Consider the following 20,006-nt stretch of genomic DNA (forward strand, 5'->3'; position numbering starts at 1 on the left):
TTAACTTGCAATGTATTTACTACCAGATTACTTCATAGGTACTAAATTCTTTTTTTAAATTATGTGAATTATTTTCTATGGTTTATCAATATGCCAGTCCTAATAATAATGAAAAGCTAACACATACAAGATTTCAAGAAACCCAGGAACTTTCTCAAAAGCTGTAAATGAACAAACTGATCTATATATAATAAAAACCCTTTAGCAGTAATTACACTGATATATCCAAAAATGTAATAATCATTAACCATTAAATTTTATATGAATGACATTTTTACATGGACTTTTGCAAAAACTGACAAATTCAAAGTTGCTTGGGCTTCTTAATACTCAAATTTACCTTTGAATAACAATTTTAGCCTCAGAATTTGCAGATGTCAGAATTTAATTGTTTTCTTTTGAGAGTGTTGGGCAAAAGGATGTTTTTGCACATCTTATAAAAGTCGAATTCACTACATCTCTGAAGGTGTTTTCCGTGTAAGTGTGAAGAGCTGAAAAGACTATCAATCATGATGCATGTTCACGTTTTCTCACAGTGACTAATACCTGAGATAAACAACTTAATACTTTTCCTTAAAGGAAAAACACTCACTTTGGCTCACAGTTTTCAAAGATTTCATTCCACAGCCCTGCAACTTAGGGTATCTGGGAACAGTGACAGTTTACATCTTGGTTACAGGATATGGTAGGCCTGTGTGACAGAGACATTCCTTCGCTTCATGAGACTGGAAGCAAGACAACAGAAGGGGAAGTTGTCTTGGTATCTCCTCCAGGTTACAGCCTAAATTTCTTACACTAAGCCAAGCATTCTAATGTTTTCAACACTTCCCAATACCAAGAGTAAGAGAGAGAGATTGGCTACCAAGCCTTAAGCATAGGGACCTCTCTAGGACAGTTAAATTCAAACCACAGCAGAATACTTCCAAAAATAAGATGTTATCAAATATGTGATTATTTATTATACTATTAGTGCATGTCATTTGAAAAAAAAAAAGCCGTTGGTTAAAAAATTGAAAAAAAGTATGGGATACTCATCTACAAAACATTAATCATTAGCATCTAAAGTTTTCAGTTTGGGGAAATAACTATAGAATCATAAATAATGGAACGGGGGACAGGGAAGATATCTCCATGGATAAGAGGACCTCTTGGTCCTGTAGAGCACCTGAGGTGGTTCTCTGTGCCCACATAGGGTGTTTCACAACCACCCGTAAATCCAGTTCCGTGGTATCTGATGCCTTCTTCTGGCATCTGTGAACATTGCACAGATGTGCTGCACATGCAGACAAATAAGCAAGCACACACACAAACTAACAAATACTGAATGTTTTCAATAAAAAAAAAATCTGTAAGGGGCTGGAGAGATGGCTCAGAGGTTAAGAGCATTGCCTGCTCTTCCAAAGGTCCTGAGTTCAATTCCCAGCAACCACATGGTCGCTCACAACCATCTGTAATGAGGTCTGGTGGCCTCTTCTGGCCTGCAGTCATACACACAGACAGAATATTGTATACATAATAAATAAATATTTTAAAAAAATCTGTAAATTAAGATCTAAATCCATGGGAGTATTTTTATTCATTGGTATACATATGTATGAACCAAATGCCACCTTTAGCTACTACCTCAGTGGGCACAAGACAGTTCGGTGTACCTTCTTCTCTCCCTTCGTGAACTGTGTCCTCCTGCTGTGAATTAGTTAAGGCAATGCCCCACATCCAGAGTAAAGAAAGCCCATTGCTTTCAGAACTCCACCTGCCCTCTGTTCCCAAAATTCTTGCACCAAAATTTCTATGATTTTACAAGGTTTGCTAAAACTTTGAACAAATGTGTGGTGCAGTATTCTCCTATTGTAGATGGATTTTTAGCCTATCCATTTTTCTCTTTTCTGATCGTTTTAGAAGTAAGCAGCCAGCCCTATCTCCCATGCCCCTCTGCTTCTGTGATAATTATCCTGAGCTCTCTGGGAGTCTCAACCTTTTCTTAAGTAAAAATTTTCTGACATATGATTTGGGTCAACATAGAAGTATCCTCGGCAGAATTCTTGAAAATTGAAATTTCTTCACTTATTTGTTATTGCCAATAATGAAAGATTTCTTTAAATTGTAAATAAGGTTTAGAGAAAAAGAAGAGAATTTATTCTTACTGAAAACATTTTAACTCAAGTGAAGCGAGCAATCTCTTTCATTCCTTTTTATCCTTCAAGAAAAGCAGAATCCTCAATATGGGGCTTTGAATATTTGCATAAACTGCTCATGCTCTCTGGTCGTGTGGGAGAACAAACAATTACTCTCTACCCACTGAACCTGAAGTACAAATCCATTCATCCATATCTTCTGTCCCTGTCTCTGTCTTTCTCCCTCCCTCCTGCCTTTTTTCCCTTCCCTTCTCCCTCCTACCTTTTTTCTCATTTTTGATTGAACAATACCCTTCACACAGCTAAAATGATAAATTTCACCTGACAAAAGAGAATGATAGAAGGCCAGTGTTCATCATCTTGGCACTCGTCTCCCTCACAGCGGTATTTGGATGCATTCAGCATCCTGCTACCTTGCAAAGCTGTCTGCTGCTTTCTTCACTCCCAGCCATTAGTTTTTTTTTTTTTTTTTTTTTTTTTTTTTTTTTTATGTGTGCTTGTAATTTTATTTATTTTACATATACCTTTCTTCCCAAGATTATGCATTCGGTTTGGAAGAAACCACAATATATATTCATTTTGATGCCTTCTTTTCTTCTGTTTCTTCCTATAAAAATATTATCATGTGTCCCTGTAACACACACAGATTTCTGTGTCTCTGCATAGAAATACTGATGTGTAGATTTTGAATACCCAGAGTAACCTAGCCATGAAACCTCTTCGCTAGTAACTTGGGAAACCAAGGAAATGTAGGTAGCTCTCCATCCACAGAATAACAGTGCCCAAGAATTAGTTACCCTGACATATTTTTATTCTTGAAATTATTGCTTTATTCTTATCACCTACGTTTACTATGAAAATAACTCATTCAGGATACTCCCCTCTTTGTTTGCTCAGTCCAACCTAACTGTTATTCTCACTATTTATTCCAGTCATGAAACTGCTGAGAGATAGGTTAGAACAAACATAGATCAAATAAAACACTCCTAGCCTAGGCTAAGACTGTAACAACTGTACAACAAAACTGTAACAATATTTAAAAGGGAGATTTAGTGATGAATAACAACAGTCCTATGTCCCACTTCACCAACGGGTCTTCAGCTTGTTGATCACTGTTGAGGCTGCAGCATTAAGAGAGAACAGACCATCAGAAACAGGACATTGGTGACTACAGAAAATGTCTGAATCTTGTTTTATCTAAGGAGAGAGAAACGTTTGATGTAAATGATTTGTTTGACAAAGCAGCCAGATGGGGGTGCATGCATGAGTCACACTGCCAACTGCGGCAGGCATTTGCTTTGAAAGGTGGGCATACAGGCCACACCCCCCCCCAACTATCATCAGATGGTTCTCTTATCTAATCTCAGGAAAGACATAGAAAAAAGTCATAGAGAAAGGAAGAAATGGAAGTCACATGGGACTGAAAGACTGAGATCTGATGGTTTCCCTTTCCCTTTCTTAGCCTCAGACTACCACTTGACCTCCTTTTATTCTGAAATGTGTTCTCTAGAGTTCTCCCGTTTAGACTGATGATTTTCTTCTCTTTTTCTTCAGCATTCTTTCCTCAGAATGGCCCCACTGTGGCTGACAGGTTGGAGTGGAGGAGACTCAATGTCATTGCAGCAAAACAAAACAGATGAACTGGGTTTGTGAAGCAAAAGTTTTGAGGTCAAAATGTCCCAGGTCTGAGGCTCCCATCATCAACTGCTCTCCAAGGGAAACAACCACCAGGAAATCAAGTTTGTCAGGACTGAAAGAGTACAGGCCATCAGGACCTGTTAATTTACCTGAATTTGAAACAGTGGATGTACAAAAAAACACACATAAATTTGGATTCTCGATGTTTTGTATTTTATTTACTTATTTACTTTTATTCTTTGCTTGTGTGTTTGCTTGTGTCAGATGTGGTTTCTCTATAAGATCCTGGCTGTCCTGGACCAGGTGGGCCTAGAACTCAGATGTGCCTTCCTCTGCTTTCTGAGTGCTGGGTTTAAAGGCTTGTGCCACCTCTACCAAGTGATTCTGGATTATTGGATTTTTAAACAGGATTAGCAAGACAAAATGCTTTATATACAAATTTTCTAGCAGATTTTGTTATAATTAGTGGTAACATTTATTATGAGAACCTCTATTTAGATTAATTTTGTCAAGACCACTGTGAATATATTTAATTATTTCTCTCTACAACCACAGCTAACTCTTTTTTAACTTTACTGTTTATGGTATATATATATATATATATATATATATATATATATATATATATAATACATATAGAATATATATGTTGGGAGTCAGAGGCAGGAAGATCACTTCAAGTTCAAAGTCAGCATGCTCTGTATAGTGAATTCTATGCCAGCCAGGGCTAAATCGTAAGTCTCAAAGCAAAGCAAAAGTCAATATTTGAAGCTAACTGTAATAGTTGAAGTAGAAGCACAAAAGTATGTTTCAGAATTCTAGAATGTTCAGGATGGCAAACATTAGTCATAAATTATTAATAAGGATACCACAGATGGAATTAATTACAAAACTTCCCAAAGAGCCTAAGTCATTGTATTAGGTTCTGTTGAACTGACCATTTTGGCTGAAGCATGGTCAACTAACGGAAGAGGATTAAGAAGGCTCTACAAATTCTATGTAGATGTGTGTTCGATCCGTTGGCTTTGTTTCTGCTTTGACAGTAATAAGTGCCTCTGAAATCTATGTAAATGGCCAAATTTGAAAAGTCATGGTTCAAAGAACAGATTCACAGCTCATGGCCTTGATCAAACTCTCAAGAAACTCTCTCCAGAGATCTGATAGATGGCAGATGTTCCACGTGAAGTAGATTAAATATGATGAAGGGCTATTTGACTTTTCTCGAACACACTATTTCTTCAATGTTATCATCAAAGAAGGAAACTTTTGAAATAGCAGTAAGTTAAATGATATCAAGCAAAATGCAGAAACACAGTAGATCTCTTGTAAGGAAAAACACAACGGTTTCAGCTATACCACCATGATAAAGTTAATGAAAAAGAAGAAGGGACAAAATGGAGAAGGAACACATTAAATATTGACAATGTATAGTGTAGTATCTTGTTTGACATATAATTGTAGAACACATTTCAGTGGGCAATATGTCTGTGTGTGTACTGGGTTTGTAGCTGTGTGCTCTGCATGTTGTATTTGTAAATGTCAGGGTGGTACATGTGTGCATGGTGCATACATGTGAGATTTTGAGGTACTATCACCTTCAGTTGTGGGAAGATTCCAAAGCATGATGCAGAATGTTGTCCTTTGTCACACTCTGCCTTAATGCTTTGAAATAAAATCTCTCCGAAATGGGAGGAACTGGGAGGAATAGAGAGAAGGGAAACTGTAGTAAGAATATATTGGATGAGAAACCTTATTTTCAATGAAGGGGAGGAGGACAAAGGAACAACTCTCTCACTGAACTACAATCTGATAATTTTATCTAGGCTTGCTATCCTGAAAGTTTTTGAGATCCACTTGTCTCTGCACACCAATGATGGGTTTCAAGTCCACAAAGACATACGAGTTTTTTGTGTGGGTGATGTAGGGTAAACAACTCACAGATTTAACAACAAACAAAAAATAGTAAACAAACAAAAACTCACATCAGAACCAAGATATCTGTCAAAACTTCTAATCCTAGGCCAGACAGTGGTGGCACACACCTTTAATCCCAGCACACAGGAGGCAGAGGCAAGTAGATTCCTGTGATATCGACACCAGTATGTCTACAAGAGCTAGTTTCAGTACAGGCTCCAAAGCTACAGAGAAACCATCTCAATAAACAAAACAAAACAAAACAAAAAATCCCTTCTAAACCCTTCATGCTTTTTAAGTTGTTTCTTTGAAATCATTTCTTCTAGTAACATTAGGAAACATGAGGCAAATAGTATCAAGTGTTTATGTGAAACAGAAAAAGTGTCCAACCATAAATCTCTCCATTATAGCTTCTGAAATGCAAATAAATCCCTAGTCAAGTCAAAATGTAGAGCTACGAAGGCCAGCCTTGTGTTCGCAGTCTGTGTGCATCACCCTATCACACATCATACGTCTCCACAAATGGCATAGAGATAAAATCTAGAGTCTGCTGATAGCATCATGAATTTGAACTCAGCAAGTCATGTAAATACACAATTTCCTCATATGAAAGTAGAGACATAAATGCCCCCATTTTCAAAGTATTTTGTTTTCAAGGACATGATACATTTTTTTGGCTCTTAGAAAACATACGTTGGCAGAGAAGATACCTCAGTTTGCAAACTGTTTGTATTGAAAGAATGAAGACATGAATTCTATCCCAGAACCTGGATTTTAAAAGTCAGCCACAACAGTGAGCACTTACAATCCCAGCAATGGGGAAGCAGCAGTGAAGACAGGTTAATATCTTGGGCTCACTAGCCTTCAATCCTAGCAAATTACAAGACAACAATACACCCTTTTTTAAAGTGTATGGCATCTGAGGAATACAAGTGGTTATACTGTGGACATATGCACATGTTCAATACACACAGATGCAAACACATACACAGAAACACACATAAACAGACGACACACACACACATCCTTGCATGAAATATATTTTATATAGGTATTTGACTAAGTTTGCATTTTGCTTATAGTTAATCAACAATAGGAAACAAATAAGAGACTCTTTCAGGCGGTGATATAAAAGGCTATGGGAAAAAATTCATTTCAGAAAATTTTACTAGTAAGATACTGTCCAAACCACATGTTTTTCACAAGACAGCATGAAAAAATTAATTAGAAGTAGAAACACTCTTATTCAAGGGAGCAAATGGCATTTACCGAGATTGATGCATCTATAGGAAAATTTTGATAACCTCTGAATGACATTGAGCATCAAAGATTAAAAATCATTACCCAAGACAATCACACGCATAAGCATAGACACACCCACAGCATATGCATCATATACAATGCAAATATGTTTATAATATCTGCTAAGACAAGCTAACTTTTGTACATTAAAAAGTCAACGTGGTTGGAGCTAATTTGAAGTCTAGTATCAACAGAGTAGGATGAATGGTCACATCAAAAAGTGAAGATTTAAAAACACTGATTTAATAAAGTAGAAGGAGATAAACTGAATAAACCACCATTCTCTCATCATCAGTGTGACCCACACTTGTAGCTATTTCTTTTTTTTTTTTTTTTTTGGCTTCCCTGCAGTGTAATGTTCAGTAATGTCAGAAAATAAGCCATAAGCTAGTGTTTTGTGCCTAGAATAAACACATTTTTGTTATAACGTGCAACAGACACGTGGAGCTTTTATAAGTCCAGTTCCAGATGGGATGTCCAAAACATACGGAAAACTCAGGTGATGGAGTATGTTCTGATAAGGTTGAAGTACGGGGCCTTGGTGTCTGATGGCAGCATACATACAGTCTCTGTTTCAGGTACCAGTTGGTTTCAAAACCACAGACTCATTATCCCTGCAAATGGCATCCAAATCAGGAAACGTTCAGTGAGGAATCACTCTTCCCCAACTCAATATTCTGTTTTAAATAGCAAATCACTGGGGAGATTCAGTAGGAGTATAAAAAGAAGAAAACCAATCATCCAATTAGATAGAAGGAAGGATATATAACACAAAGATAATTCTTCATTATTTTCCCAACTAAAATATAAACCAAATCAAAATGTGACAGAAATATGCTTCATTAACTGACCTGCAGGGCCATAACCTTTTATTCTTATCTGTTCATTTCAGTTACTACTAAATATATGAGGTCACAGTGATTTCCTTTCCTCATTCCTGTAGCTCATATTTTCTAGTATTTTCTTGCTCTTAAAAATAATGACTTTGTCTAGCAGCTGTGAATGTCAAAGCAGTTTCCCTTCAGTTTTAAGTAGAGACACTGTGTTCTTTTTCTGTTTGTTTCAGCACTTCACAGGGAAATATAATCGTGTTAAAAATAAGAAAATCTATCAAAATTTCTAACCATAAAAATGGTTAGAGACACTTAAAAAATAGAAGTGCTTACTTCGGAAAATTTTCAGAATTCCTGAGTTATGTTCTCTATACACAATGGAGTTGAATGGCTCTTCTGGGCACCACAGGTCAAGCAAAGTATTCCATTCCCTAGGCGTAGTGCCGTCAAGAACGTATAAATGTGCTGTGTTCCCTATTGATTTGTTCCTCTTATCAAGTAAAGATTTATGCCTTGCTTTATAAACAGGCTTAAAACAACAAAAAAAATGACTTTGGATTTCACATATTTAATTGGACATCATAGAAACCAAATTGGTTTCTTAGTTCTCACCGATGTCAGGTCATTTTCATGGCATTTTTAGATCTGTGAAAGAATTTAAACAAATTAGCATGCAGAGGCTTAAAATGAAAGAAACATCAACCTAAAAACAAAAGAATCAAGGCCATTTGGACTTCAAATTCAACTGCATTGCAGTCCAAACATTGCTAGTGAATTGTGTGGACAAGCAAATGTGTTCCCACTTGTAAAGCATGGTTCATACTGCTTAGTTCCAACAAAGCCCTGAAAGACAGCCCTTCTTTTCAACCCAGCTTTGGAAGAGTACCATGAGAAAACCCAAGAATCTTCTAGCTAGGATGTCTACCTCTGCCTCTGCCGTGGATTCATGATCAGCAGTGAGAACCGTATTCTAAGAGTCTATAATCAAGTTTCAGGGTTAACACTTTTTATAATATTAAGAAGCCTCTCAAGGGTCCAGGTTCAGTGGGCAGACAAAGAGACAAAGGATTCCCAGACTCTCAGGAAAGGCAGCAGAGTCTGAGGCAGATAGTCCATTCACAAAGGCTGAGCAAGTGAAGGGTGAAAATGAACAGTTCTGGCTGCATGGCTTGCTCTGAAATGCTAGTACGTTAATAAGTAGCAAGCCTAGGGAGAGGTTTTCGATGTTAAGGTACATGCAGTGCAGGCTTGAAGAGCAGACATTAAAGTCACAAATCACGTAAATGTCCACCTGGTGTGGTGACATGCCTATGAAGGAGTTAACATTGGATCCATAGAGCAAGACAGCTAGCCAGGCAAGCTACATTTCAAGCTGTGGGTTTAACTAAGTAAATCTGCCTCAAATAATAAAATGGAGGGCGATAGAGGAGCACTCCCCTCATCAACATTGCCCCCATACCACCACATGTGAATGAGTGCCTCCATCCATAAATGTGCACACACGCGCACAAACAAACATACAGTCATACATTATACACATTGTGTGAAACACAGAAAACTAGGGCATACCATATAACCTATCTAGGCAGACTGACCCTCTACTTCTGACTTAGAGAAACTGGGTAGAATTAATTTAGAAGCATTTTTTATTCTTCTTTTTCTCAAAGAGATGGTAATGGTTAATATACTATAATTTAAGGCAAACAGATATGCAAACTAAAGACAATAGGTGGTAAAACCTCAACTTGACATATGAGGGAATACTGTAACTCTTCACTCAAGATGTTTCTGATCTGAAAACAAACTTAGAAGTTTTCTTTTACCGTACAATGAGTGATACATATACTGACACAAATGTGTGTACATGCATACATACAAACACATGCAAGCACATACAAGCACAAAAAAAAAAAACAAATCAAACCTCTGTCGTGAAAAGAGAGAACATAAACACTGATAACAAAGCTGTTCCTTTACTACTATTTCACAGATGATGCAAGAAGATAGTTCCAGAATCCCAAAGACTCCACAAGGCTGTTGGCCAAGAGGGATCAAACTCTGGAGCCTTAGCCATCCAGGAAATGCACAGCAGAAATAGATGAGAAATACCTAGAAGTTAGGAGACTGAAGGTTGTAAAAGCCTCGTGTGTTTGTTTGTTTCTTTGCTTTCCCGTCTATGCCACAATTCATATTAAGACAAAAGAGTGAAGTAGTTGAGGTGGATCTGTATGTTGGAACAATTCAAACCTATGTACCCTCTAGATGAAATAGAAAATATTTGGGAGGTAAGTTATTGGCCAAAGGATGGGAGAGACAAATCAATTGCTATGAGCACTTCTGCTCTTTCAGAGGACCAAAGTTCGATTCCCAGAACCCACACCAGAAGGTTAACAATCTCCTGTAATTCCAGCTCCAGGGAGTTCCATGCTCTCTTCTAGGTTCCACAGAAAACAGCACCCACATAAGACATACACACGTGTATACACACAGACATAGGCATATATAGATAAAAATTAAATGCCTTTTAAGAGGTACATTAGGCAATTCTTATACCTTTCTAATTGTATTCTTGGTGCTAGAGATATGGAAATTGGGAAACCAAAAAATTTAAAAACTCATTGGCCGTTCCGAGTTTGTGTCACAGGGCCAGCTCATATTGCAATATCCTGAAACTCTCCTAACTCTCCAGTGCCCCTCTCTTTCCTTTTTAAACTTTAATAAGGAAAAGCTAACATAGAGGAACTGACTATATTTAAGGCATGCAGCTGAACAATTTTAAATGATCACAGCAACCAAGCTTACTAATGCATCTATCACTTTTCATATAATTATCCTTTTTGTGACGGTACTGCTTGAGACCTATCTCTTCAGTTTCCAAGCATACCATCTTTGAAAGCTGACGACAGTTGTCATACTGTATGCAAGGTCTTCAGAACTGATGGATCACGCTAAAAATCTGTACACTTTGAGAACATCTGCAATGTCCTACCCCCAAAGCCTCGGCAACCACCATATGCTTTTTAAGTTCCACATATATTTCATTGATATTACAGAGATCTTGTTAAAGTCAACACGATCATTATTTCTCTTACGAATTAATATATCAAGGTATTTTATCTTTTCTTCCCTAATTACTATATCCCTATCATGTAGTACAGAGCAAATATTTAAAAACATTCACTCAATAACCTGCCTCCCAAATGTCCTCTTCGTAGCATACGTGAGATCTTGAAAGCTGCTTTTGTTTTCTGAAGGTATTCTATTCCCTTTGGGAAGGAGGACCTACACCAGGATGCTGACATCCCTTTTACATCGAGACACTTGTGTGCCTCCTGGAGGACAATATCGGCATCAGGAAGTGGAGATCAACTAATCTCCTCATGACTTAGGATGATAATTACAATAGAATACACCTGCTCAGCACAGTTACTGACTAGCCAGAGGTACACAAAAAAGCCTGGAGGTCAAGATAATGCAAAATGCTCAGGTATATTTATACCAACTTATGCTCATTGCAGCAATCTCTTGCATTTTGCTGTTCCAGAATTTTCTAGTATTCAGCATCTCCAACATCTTGCCATCTGCTCCTCTCTGTATAAGGAAACTATGTGCTGCTTATCAGTTTGCTGTATTTAAAACCCATCTTTAATTTAAAATAATATTTGTGATGAACATGAAAACCCAGTACCAGAACAACAAATGTGACAAGGTTTCTATTGTGTGAAGAAACTCATTGTTTTAAGAGATGAAAGCATGAGGGGTATTTGAGAAGAGGGAGGGGACAGGTGGGAAGGGCAGGAGGGATAAGAGAATGAGAAAACTGACCAAAGTATGTACCACATACACACATGACCACATACTCACAAACACAATGTCTATTTTGTGCAAGTAATATACACTTGCTAAAAGGAAATCATTTTCAAACGAATGAATTTTGAGAATCCTGCACAGGTAGTTAATGAGTGCTAAACTGAAAATTAAAAAAAAAAATTCAAACCCTATTTCATTAAAAAACAAACCTTTGAGATAAGTCATCCTTCAATAACTCAAACTGGCTTTGAACTCAGTACACCTCCTGCCTCGCTTTCCCAAGTGCTGGGATTCCAGGCAAGAACTATCACGTCAACAGGGGCAGCTGAAGAGCCATAATTTTAAAGTTATAAAAATGATTTGTGCTGTGTCCTGCCCGATTGAAGTCACACTTTGTCATACTGAAATCACGAAGGCGTCATTAGAACAACCACATTATTTAACCATGGTGTTTTTTTTCAATCATAAGACTCCTAGCTTAGAGACCCAACTTTGTCAAACCGAGATGACGTTCTGGAAAATTTTTCGCTAAGGAAACTAAATGCCCCAAAGAGTGTGAAGTCTGTACTTCTTTCTCTCAGGTTAATGTGACCCATTAATACATTTCAGAGTTCCTGGTGCATTTAAAATCAGTTTATTAAATTCTTCTCCAAAGGGGGGAAAAATGTCTTCAGACACGCCATAATGGAACACTGTGAAAATTAAGGCAACGGAGCCCCCTGGTGGATGTTTCTAACGTAGCAAGCAATAAAACACCATTTAAATCAATGGTTTTGCCGAAATTGATGAGGTCAATAGTGACTAAGACAGCAATCGTTTATCATATAAATTCTACCTAAAATTGATAAGAATAACTTTTCTGGTGTAGGTAAGAATCTCGGAGTGTTCGTCCCTACTCAATGAAATACAAGTTATTTTTTAATTTATTAATTTTTATTATATTTATATTATTTAAAAAATTTTTACATGACTAGTTTCTCCCCCTTCCTATCCTCTAAGCCCCTCCACCTCCCTTCTGCAGCTCCCCTACTCCTGTCCACTCCTCCATTTCTTTCTTTTTCTTTTTTTTTGTTTGTTTTTTTTTTTTTTTTTTTTTGTTTTGTTTTTTGTTTTGTTTTGTTTTTCTCTGCAGCTTTGGATCCTGTCCTGGAAGTAGCTCTGTAAACCAGGCTGGCCTCGAACTCACAGAGATCCTCCTGTCTCTGCCTCCCGAGTGCTGGGATTAAAGGTGTGCGCCACCACCGCCCCGCCACTCCTCCATTTCTATTCAGAGAAGGGCAGGCCCTCTGTGGATATCAACCCAACATGGTAAACCTAGCTGAAGGCAGGAAGGACAGGGAAACCCAGTGTGAGAAATAGGGTCCCACACCAAAGTAACAGAGTAAGAGACAGCTCCTGCTCCCATGGTTAGGAGTCCCACAGGAAGACGAAGCTACACAACTGTAACATACATGCAGAGGGCCTTGGTCAGTCCAATGCAGGCACACTGGTTATCTCTTCAGTATCTGTGAGCCACTATGAGTCCAGGGTAGTAGACTCTATGGGTTTTCTTGTGGTGTCCTTGGCCCAACTGACTCCTACACTCCTTCCCCCCTCTCTTCTGCAGGATTCCCTGAGCTCCACCTGATGTTTGGCTGTGGGTCTCTGCATCTGTTTCCACCATTTAGAACAACTTTTAAATTTAAATATACTTTTATTCATCCCTTTACCCCAGTCCTTGCAGGTCCTCCCCAGTTGCTACTCATCCACATTTAAGTTCTTTCTCCAAAAAAACAAATAAAAACCCTATACAACAACAAAACCTCCAAAACCAAGAAAACAAAATAGAACAAGACCCAAAACAGAAAAACAAACACATGGTAGTCAAATAAAATAACACAAAAAATATGTTCGTCAGCTATCCCTGAACATGACACCTGTTCTGGAGTGGGTGCTATACCCAGTATCACCTCATTAAAGGGGATAAATTTCCCCTTTCCGGCAGTTACACTATCATGTAACTTTTATATATGATAGTATTTCATATAACAATAACCTTTGTCCTAGGGCTAGGTTTTGTTCATTTATTTGCTCATTCTTTAATTTTCTAAAAATACAACAAAATAAAAGATAATAAGAAAAACAAAACTATCACATTGAAGTTTGAGAGGGCAAACAAACATAAGAAAAAGAGACCAAGAGAAGGCACAAGAATCTGAGACCCATTCTTTTGCACATTCAGGAGTCCTATAAACACACATAACTGGAAGCCAGAATATAAGCACAGAGGACCTGATGCAGACCCATACATACTCTGTGCATGCTGCTTTAGTCTCTGTGAGTTCACATGAGCTTAGAGCATGATTTAGAGGTTCTTGTTTCCCTGCTGTCCTCCCTCCGCCACTCTTTCCATCTCCTTTTCTGCAGTGTTCTCTGAGTTAGAGGGGAGAGATTCATGAAGACCTTCCAAATAGGGCTTAGTGTTCCAGGGTCTCTTGCTCTCTGGATAATGCCTGGCTCTGGTCTCTGTATTTCTACCCATCTGCTTCATGAAGAAGTTCCTCCGATGATGGTTGAAACTTGACAGGGACCATTAGTGAACAGGAGAACAATTTCATGAGAGGGGAAAAAGGTACAACACAGTTGAGATCAAGGCCAAAAGGAGCATCATAGAGGGGGAGTTGAAGATTGGGAAGGATAACCAACACTGGGATGCTTGAAAAAAATGTGGAAACCTACTATTTTGTATGTTTCAAACACGTGTGTCTGTGAATATCAATATATAGGCATATGTTCATATGTATATATATATACGTGTATATATATATATATATATATATATATACACGTATATATATATATATAAGAGTTCAACTGGAACTCTATGTAATAGATTATGCTCTTCCCAGAAGCTCTAGGTCACCAAATAAGAAGTCCAATGTTGGGTGTGGGACACCCCTCTAGGACAGCTGGTCAGAAGTGTCCCAAAGTCCCTCAAATCAATGTAGCCTATTTTCATTGCTCTAGTTTGACCATAAGAACTTTATGGTAAGGCACTATTGCTTAAGATACCACAAATATTGACCACAATTTATGGGCAAATCAAATCAATACTGATCATAAAGTGTCTTTTCTGCTGACTAGCCTTTCCAAGTACTGGAAGATACTGTACAAGGTGCCAGGAGAGAAAGATCATCAAAATTCTGACCCAGCTGTTACACTTGTGAATAACAGTATTGATTGATATACATGGCAAAATATGCCCATAATAAGAATAGTTGCACAAACGTTCCTAGGGGTCACCAATCACTATCTGATTAGGCTTAAAGCCCACTCCAAGGAGAAAACATGGCTTGCACTGAAAATATGGCCAAGAACCTGTAGCTGGGGAATTCAGAGGCTCCGGGAGTAAACCTGCTATTATTCAGTTAACTGAACATAGTTTCAAACAGCCCTTGTATAGGAAGTTAAGGCTGACCAGGCCAAAAGGAGCCAACCTGGAGTCTGCCTAGAGCTTTCAAAGGTCCTGTCTGTGCTTAAGGAGCAAACAACTGGTGTTTCCTGAGTGCCTAGCAACAGGTGCTGTCAGAGGTCTTCATAGTGCCTAGCCAATGAGAGACGAGCATGAAATGTCAACTGTCAGCTGATTCAAACACCTGGGTGCTGGGAGGGTGTACAAGTTTTTCCTTGCTGTTAAATAAATGAGTCTGCAGTAAACCTTCTACCTGACTCCCATCGTATGTGTCCATTGACTTCATGTCTTTTCACACCCTCCCCCGAGAAAAATGTGAGGACCCAGCAATACCCTTGAAATCAGTCTCTATCTACTTAGGTTAGTGTAGTTGTTAGATCTCATCTGAGAAGACTCTAAGTGGATGGTGATTAACACAGAAAACCATAGCATATCGAAATGAAGTCAGTACATATCTGAGTGCTCAAACACGAATAGGACACTAGATCACCCCCTCTTCCTAAGGCTCACTAACCATTACAGAATGGAGTGAAGTGAGACACAAACAAAAGAGGTTGAAAGAGCCAGAGCGAAACAATGTCTTCTGGACATGATGGACCAATGTACTCATAAACTGCTGGCAGCTTGGCTGCCCGACCAAGACCTGCAAAATACAATAGAGTCAAGATTCTAACATCTATGTGAAGGGATTCATGAGCCTCCACCCCTAGTGAAGGCTTCTTGTAAAGGGAGACTTAGTTTTCCTTAAGGGTTTGGCTCCCAGTAGTTGACAGTGCTCCACTGGAGGCGCCACACCCAAAATGAAGGGGGCTATGAAATTAAATGTATATGATTCCTTTTTATATATCTAACTAGAAACTGCTTTAAAATGAATAAAATATACATTTTATTATTATTATTATTATTATTATTGATACTTTAAAAGTTATCAATTGGGATTGGGATTGGAAGGATGGCTCAATATTTAAGAATGTTCTTCCTGAAGACCAGAGATTTATTTGCAGTTTCTATGTTGGGTGGCTCACAACTGCCTGTAATTCCAGTTCCAGCTGACCATATGCCCTCTTCTGGGCTCCAGGAGCACCCATACTCATGTGACATGCACATGCAGAGATAGATATGTAGGCAAGCATTTAGTGAAATCAAATTAAATCCTAAAATTAAAAAAATAATGGGTATCCATGTCAGTTTATTAAATTTCTATTGCTTTGAAACTTTCAAAGATATTAGTGACCACTGATAAATGAAGTTGGCTTATCTCACTTGAACACAATTCTTAATACTGCTTTCTATCCACGTGTGACATTATCTAGGTAAACTACTAGTTGGCTTTTAACAGAATAAAAACATGTTCAAATGCACAAATAAGATGACACTCTTTAACAGTATCATAATTTGTCACTGATACAAATCACTTCTTTTATTAGGGAATAATTCCATGAGCAAATAATACAACACTGGCAAGGTAACAGATTAAATATGCTGCAAAGAAAATTGATCTAAATTCATTGTTTGGGAACAATCTGAGGAACAAGGAGAAAGAAATACATTCTGGTGTGTGACCTGTAGTGGGCAGGAGAAAAATGTCATTTGCTTCAAATTTTCTGGATGTAAACAAGCACTGTTCAACATCTGAGTGCACAATGATTTCTGTCTTTAAATGTTAAGGTTCCTTTTACTCAGCAATTGGTGATGTTCCCATATGTGGCAAAATCTCTGCTTTGAAAATTAAATTTTTGTGGGAATGTTATACTAAAAGAAACATAATTAGTGCAGCATGAGATAGAGAGGTGGAGAGTGCAGTGTAAGATATCAAACCACTCACAAAAATAAGTCAAAATATGGCTGCAGCTTCCAAGAACCCCGAGAAGTCATAAGGAGTCTATTGATTTTCTGTGAGACATGTATCACCCTAATCATTACAGCATAGAACCAGGTAATAGTTCGAGTCTACAATTATTGAAAATGCCTGTAATCCAGGTTACTGTGACAACCTTACCATTGTCGTGTCTAAAACTACACTCCTACAAGACAATTACCTTAACCTGCTTAAAATACTCCTGCGCTTCTGTCTCATTTGTAGGACATCTCTGGTCTTTGTTTTTGTACTTGACTCAGCCTCTCAGCCTTCTCTGTTGTGCAAATTCTCTTAAGCCTCAGTCTGATGGCTACTAGAATACTGTCAGCTTTATCTTTCTTTTGAAAAAAATTTCCTACATTATATTTTCCCCTCTTCACACTGTCAGCTTTTGTTATCTGGGTTATGTGAGTCTTTTCATTACACTCTACTTTCTTTCCAAATGACAGGAAATGGAGAGTAATGAATGTATTGTGTCACTGGGAAACAGTTCATTATTGTGACTGTATTCCCCATGCCTCCACCTGATAGCAGAATAAATCCATTTTACATACAGCTCTTCTCATTTTAAAATTAATCTAAGATTTAAAAATCCTTTAAGAAATAATCTCTCCCTCTCTCCTCCCTTTTCTCTCTCTCTCTCTCTCTCTCTCTCTCTCTCTCTCTCTCTCTCTCTCTGACCTCATGAATCTTTACTGTGTCTGCTAAGCAGAAAGGCTAGGATTAAAGTGGTGGCTTTAGCCACTGGCTTTGCCCTATTCCTTGACTCCCTGCAAATCTAGCTTCATGGTAGAGGTACAGGTGGGAGCCACGTTTATTGCCACAACTCTGCAGGGTTTCTAGGTCCATGCCACCACCAAGAGCCAGCTGCTCATAAACACCATTTTAGCTTTAGGTAGCAGGGTCTCTTTAAAGAACTCCCTGCTTTTGGCGCTAATGTTGAGTCCAGAAGCCTTTTTTAAAGGATTCTTACCTTTGCTTGCCTATAGCAAACAGAGCCCCCCTGCGAAAACAATGATACTGAGAAGAATGCTTGACTCTGTTCTTTTGTGTCTAGAATCCCTTCCTAAGCTCTTGTAGGTTTTATGTGAATTTAGTTGCTGAACATTTGGCACCATTTGTAGCACAAGTTCCAATAGGTCTTAATAATAAAAGACAGAGTCAGATATAGGGGAAAATTCTAAGAGATCAGAGAGACAAAGGAGCCAAACCAGTGCCAGCTTAAGGCTCAACTTCCCAGCCAAAAAGAGACTGAGTTACTGTTTCCTCTTGCCTTATAACTTCCTCTTTCTGCCCAGCTGTATCACTTCTTGTGTCTATACAGGCTTCCAAAACTCTATAATTAACTAGTGGCTAGCTCCTCCCTCTGATTTTTAGGCAAGATTTATTTTTACAAACAAAATATATCACCATGAGGCCTTTATGCATTTATTAGTTAAACTGATTGCTTTGATTTATTTTTATGTCTCAGATCATAGTAAAACTCGCATTAGTTGTCAATTTATAATAATTACATTTTTATACATTTTTATCTCCATGCACAAAACAAGTCCATTCAAAGATCTCAGCATAAAGCTAACCACACTAAACCTCATAGAAGAGAGAGTGGGATGTATGCTTGAAAGCACTGGTACCAGACACCACTTCCTAAATATAACCCCAGCAGCACAAACACTGAGAGTAACAATTAATAAATGGAACCTCCTGAAGCTGAGAAGCTTCTGTAAAGCAAATGACATGGTCAACAAGACAAAACAGCAGCTTACAGAATGGAAAAAGATCTTTACCAACCCCACATCGGATAAAGGCCTGATCTCCAAAATATACAAAGACCTCAAGAAATTAGTTATCCAAAGAAAAAAATAATCCAATAAAAAATTAGGGATATAAACTATAATTATGTATAAGTCTAATGACCAAAGGAAGTGTACGACATCATTTGATGATGGCCAAACACAAGTAAAATCTCAAAATTTTAACTTAAATTTTGATATTTAAAAAGTCAATGAAATGGCAAATTTACTTATCTTTTGTCCCACTTCCTCATGTGTGTGTGTGTATATATATGTGTGTGTGTGTGTGTGTGTGTGTTTATATGTGTTTGTGTAAATATAAATCTGCTCAGCATACATAGTGTTACTTGTGTATAGGTTGTAGGTTTCTAGGGATCATCATCTGGTACTGAATAATCAGTTATTGTGCACCCCCTACTCTCAACATTCCTTAGATTCCTGTATATCTCTGTGAAGGTTTGAAATCTGATTTCCGATTCAGTCTGAGTTTAGATAGCCTTGATAGTCAGAATTTATTCGTGTGGCTGCTGGCATTCCTAGGAGACACAATCTCATAGCAGACTCTCTCATCTTCTGGATTTCACAATTTTTCTACCCCTTCCACAATGATGCCTGAACCTTAGTTACTACAGTTGTGCCATAGAGAAAACCAGGCTCCACACTCTGCCATCTTCATGACATGGTTTCTTCTTCTGTTGCAAAGGGAATTTTCCCTGGAGAAGGATGAGGACCACATTCATCCACGGAAATAAGGATAAATATTACATCTATGTAACAATGAAAACTGGGGGTGGTGAAGAGGAAAATGACTAAAGAGGGCTAAGTAAGAGGTTTTGGAGGAGGAAGTGATGTAATTATATTGTAATCTCAAGAAATAAAAGAAATTATTTTTATAAAGGCTCAAGGAGAAAGCAATTTAAAAGTCTCTGACAGCTTCATTGACTCCTTACATTCACACGAACCTCTTTGTCATACAGGACAAAGATACCAGAACATTACCAGTAAGCCACAGCCTCATGGAGATGCACAGAGTAATAGAAATATGTTAATTAAAAATATAAGAGCTAGATAGGAATATGCCAGAGCTATTGATCAAACAGTGTTGTAATTAATATAATTTCTGTGTGGTTATTTGGATCTGGTTGGCCAGGACACAAAAGCAGTCTCTGTCTACATTCTTCTTCATTTTTCTCTTTGAACTGTGCCTATGAATCATTGCATGGGTCAGATTGAAAGAAAGAATCTATAAATCCATCCACTTTTTTTCCACAT

The sequence above is a fragment of the Microtus oregoni genome, unplaced genomic scaffold, assembly GCF_018167655.1.
Source record: "Microtus oregoni isolate MIOR12 unplaced genomic scaffold, Mior012 000001F_ref0000356, whole genome shotgun sequence".
Classification (NCBI taxonomy): Eukaryota; Metazoa; Chordata; class Mammalia; order Rodentia; family Cricetidae; genus Microtus; species Microtus oregoni.